Genomic DNA, 5408 nt, shown 5'->3' on the forward strand with positions numbered 1-5408 from the left:
ACAGCTGATTAAACAAACAAAACAAATTTAAAAAGTAATTAAATTTAAAAAAACTTTTTTTAATTACCTTGAATACAAAAAGAGAGAGGGAGCCTAGCTGCTTTCCTGTGTATGGTTGCTTGACCAGTTAAAATAGCAGTCTAATCTCCCTCATATCATACTATCCTCCTTGAAATTATGGAAGGACACAATGTTGTCCTGTTTACACTGCCTGAGAAAAAAGAAAACAAAAAACAACAACGCTTGAATGCTTTTGATTGTAAGTCTCTAATTAAGACAGGGGTTGCCAAACTTTTTCAACCATCGACCCCTTTTAGCCACTTCTCCTTCTGCTTCAACCCCCTTTTAGCCACTTCTGTATCGACCAACCTCCTCATTCAAAATATCTTAATACCCTACCCTACCATACCATATCTAAAATGCATACCGGGTCCTGATGCTGGTAATTAAAATGTTAGCTAAGATATACAGATACAATAAATTAAGAAATTCTATTGAAGATGATACATTTTTTACATTTAAAACTACATGTACGAGTATACAGTATTAAACTTTCAATTTTTATGAAATTGTTTTCACGGTTAGAAAACGTGAAAAACGCATCATGTTTTCCCAGGTTTCATGGCGCTGACTAAGTATTTCAAGCAGTTCATCTGGGTGAGCTGGTCTTTCACAGGCCAACCCCTTGGCTATCATCAACCCCCTGTAATTCCTTGCCAACCCTTAGGGGGTCCTTTGAACCCCCCTTTGGTGACCCCTGAGTTAAGATGCACATGCACAGATGTAAGCTAATGAAATGAAATCAAGATTAAATAACGACAGCAAATACAACAACAACATGAAACCTATTAATGTATCTGACTGACAGTCGTTTAGTTAGTCCACATTACTCCTTCAAGGAACACGGGGCCGGTTTCCCAGTTTCTCTGACATATATATTCCTTCCTGAATGGGACGCTGGCCCATTGTAGGATTCTTCATTCCAGTTGAATGGACTGGAGCAATGTGAAATAAAGTGTTATGCACAAGAACACAACACATTACCTGGTCCAGGAATTGAAACCACAATCTTATGATCATGAGTCCAACACTCTTACCACTAAGCCATGTACCTCCACATAGGTGTGTATATGTTTTGGTCAATAAAACTTGTTGAATACAGTTAATATAGCTGTGTATGCATACACACACACACACACACAGTGTGTGCAATGTACCTGGAGCAAGGTTGGATATAAAACATCGTAATATGCTCTTTGATAATTATTATTATTTTTATATATTAGAGCAGGGCATTGGTAGACACAATTTGAATTTGGCTAAATTATCTTGGGGTATATGAGTTACATCTTTTTGCTTTCTGAGTTCAAATCCTGCCTGGGTCAACTTCACTTTTCATCCTTCTGGAACGGATAGTAATATAAACTTAACTGTCAAGTCCTGGAGATGATTGAAGTCAATTTGCCTATTCCCTAAAATTCGAGCTGTTGGAAATTAAAATATTTTCATTGGAATTGATCCACCTCTCTTATTTTCAGATATTTATTCTTAAACAAGAATTTTGTTGATAGTGACTCTGAAGTTTTGACCAGTTAAACCATCATCAGATGATGGCTTACCTGGCTGAAATGTTGAAGTTACTGCCAACAATATTCTTGTGTAAGAATCAGTTTGTACCCTACAGAAGTATAGAGTAACCCATCAGATTGAATTAAATTGTTTTTATTACAGTTGAACACAAAAACAAACATTTACATCTATATATTTATATATATTTATACAAACTGTGGAGGCACAATGGCCCAGTGGTTAGGGCAGCGGACTCGTGGTTGGAGGATCACAGTTTCGATTCCCAGACCGGGCGTTGTGTGTGTTTATTGAGCGAAAACACCTAAAGCTCCATGAGGCTCCGACGGGGTGGTGGCGACCCCTGTTGTACTCTTTCGCTACAACTTTCTCTCACTCTTTTTTCCTGTTTCTTGAGTAATGCTGCGATGGACTGGCGTCCCGTCCAGCTGGGGGGAAAACATATTCCATAGAAACCGGGAAACCTAGACCATGAGCCTGGCTAGGCTTTAAAAGGGCACATAAAAAAATACATACAAACACACACACATGCACTTACATATTTATATCAACACTCACATGCACACACAATTTTCTTTTTGTAAGCAGAATTTGAATTTGGAATAAACTCATACCCTTAAGTTTCTTTTGCAATAAATAGAAAATTGTTCTTTCTCTCTCTAACAAAGCATTATTTGAAATTGAATTTTAAACAAAAAAAAACATTTTTTTTTATGCTGATATGTTGTAGTTGTACTTTGTATCAAGTATGTTTTCAGCTCAGCATAAGAATCCTCTTCATGCTGTGTATGCACTGAGTATATATGTCACATCTGCTACAAACCATCTGTATTTCCATTGAGCCTTACAACTCAGTCCATCACCACTCCAGAGAAAACACTGACTCACATATATGATAGAAATTATGTATGCATGCACACGTGTTTGTGTATGCTTCAACAGTGCATCTTGTGTTGCTCATGCAATTTGATAGTTTGGCATTTGGAAGGGCATCCAGCTGTAAAAACCATGCCAAAACAGACAGTGGTGCTTGGTGTAGTCCTCTGGTCTCCCAGCACCTGTCAAACTGTTCAACCCATCCCATCATGAAAGAAAGACATTAAATTATGATGATGATGAAGAAGAAAGTGGAAACAGGTGAAGTTATAACAGACCAAACTGTAATAATTATAGATGTTCCTTATCATAAATGGAACTCTGTACTTTATTATAGGTTTCTTGAATAAACATAGTTTTTAATCCTTGAACCCTGTAAAAAAGTTAGATAAAATACTTAATTTAATTTTTACTATAATATACAGTACAATCTCACAGTACGAGTGCTCCATTGCTGTAGAAGCTGAGACTCGTGTGAATTTTTGTCTTGAAGTACAAGCGGGAATCCGCAGTACAAGCACAAATCGTCCTATCTTTAAGGTAATTCAGTTAATAAAACGAGTTTACATTTTTCTTTTGCGTTCTCTTCTTTATAATTGTCATTTTACTTGTAACTCCACCTTTTCTGTTTTAAAACCCATAGAAAATTATTTTTGAGTGGTTTTTGGGAGGCTCAAACAGATTAATTATATTTTAGTTAATTTCAATAGGGAAAATTGATTTGTAAAACGAGTAAATCATAAGACGAGCTCGGTCATGGAACGAATTAAACTCATACTGCAAGCTATCACTGTATATATAATATATATATATATGTAACATAAATAATATATAAATATATGCATATATCCATACATATATGTACATACCTATATCTATATGTATACATACATGCATATATTAGTTTGGTCCATAACAACAGATCAGGCAAAATATATTTTGCTAGTTATTGATTAAATTTACTGACATTCAGAGTTTTGACTTTGAATTCTCTGGTCTGAGTGGACTGACCATGTTTCTACAGCTGGATGCCCTTCCTAATGCCAACCACTCTCAGAGTGTACTGGGTGCTTTTTATGTGCCACTGGCAATGACCCACACATGAATATATATATATATATATATATAAAACATATACTTGTTTGGTCCATAACCACAAATTGGTCAAGATATATTTTGCTAGACTCAGAGTTATTGATTAACCTTACTGGCATTCAGAGATCTGACTTGGAATTCTCTGATCTGGTTGGACTGGCCATGTTTCTATAGACTCACCTCTCCACTAACAATATTATGTCTATATATATATGTGTGTGTGTGTGTGTGTGTATACTTTATCAACATTTCTGAAGCAGATTGCAAAAGGTGTCAAAAAAAAAATCATAATTATTTTTTATTTTTTCCATTCCACTTTTTGGGTGCAGCTTGTTTCATTGATGAAGTGGTTAATTAATCACTGCTTATAAAATTCAAGTTCTATTGAATTAACATGATGAAATCAAATGACTTTTCATAGCTTGTTTGTTTTTTGTTTTGTTTTCTTATCTTCAAAAAAAAAAAAATTAATATATACAACCAAAAATAAGATGGAAACACGGCTGTCTACATGATTTGTGGAAGATCCTTCATTTGTTTGAGAACTTTTGCTATTTGTACTACTTTTGGTCTTTTACTCCTAACAGCCAGTGGACTGTGCCATCTGGGAGACTACCTCAGCTAAAAAAAAAAAAAAAAAAAAAAAAAGCAATGAACAAAGGAAAAAAAACATTTTGCTATAATTTCTATGTTTGTACTTTCATACTTGTAATTATGGTAATTTAACAATTTTTTTCCTTATTCTCTTTTACAATATTATTATAGTGGATTGGTGGAAATGTTAGTGTTGTACAAATTTCTTAGTAGGATTTGTTCCAGCGCTTTACTTTCTGAGTTCAAATCCTGCCAAGGTCAACTTTGCCTTTCATCCCTCTGGGATCAATAAAAATAAAGTATCAGTCAAATACTGGAGTCAATTTGATTCTCCTCCACAAAATTTCAGGCCTTGTGCCTGTATTAGAAACATTATTAAAAGAGTTGGAGGCGAGTGAGTCTGCAGAGAACTAAATGATGCGATGTGAGTTTTATTCCTTCCCATCGTTATCCTAGCTTTCATTTTATTAAAATAAGTAAACAAGGAGGATGATATCAATTTGATTCAGTATAAACTCTTACCTCTATCCACTTCTTAAGCTATTACAACAGTGTGAGAAATCACAATTCTTTTCTTTTGACGAGTTTTTATTATCTATCTTCTCAGATATGCCAATACTAACTCAACACCAGCCCTTATTGTGGTTATTTAAACACACACATACACACACACACATTTTAACCATTTGTAATATTTTGCTTAAAATTTCTCTAAAGAAACAAATTTTTTTTCATAGAATATTTATGTAGCAAAATTGACAAAGGTGGGTTAGGGATTTAGAGGTGAAATTTTATGTGCTAAAAGTTAAGACATGTGTGTATACATTCATATATATATATATATGTATATATATATAAAGGTATTTGTTTTGATCAATCAAAACAAATATATAAAGGTATTTGTTTTGATTGCTGAATATAATACAAATAGCAGTTTGATTGATTAGTAGAATAATTTACTGTCAGTTGTTAACAAATAGAAAATTTAATGACTAACATTTGGTGAAGACTCTTAGTCTGTTGAAGACTTCAGAATACAGTATTTACATATGTGTTTCTGTGTATATATGCATATATATATATTGTGTAGTTATATAAACTTAGATTGAGAGTACAATAAGTTTTTACTAAAATCAACAATTCAGTGATGAAATGATAAAATTAACATACATTGAATACTTCCATACAAACTCTTGTTTGAAGAAGTCCACAATGTATCTACTCTTCCCAGCTACCTCGTATATATATATATATAT

Source organism: Octopus bimaculoides, chromosome 2 (genome assembly GCF_001194135.2).
Source record: "Octopus bimaculoides isolate UCB-OBI-ISO-001 chromosome 2, ASM119413v2, whole genome shotgun sequence".
Classification (NCBI taxonomy): Eukaryota; Metazoa; Mollusca; class Cephalopoda; order Octopoda; family Octopodidae; genus Octopus; species Octopus bimaculoides.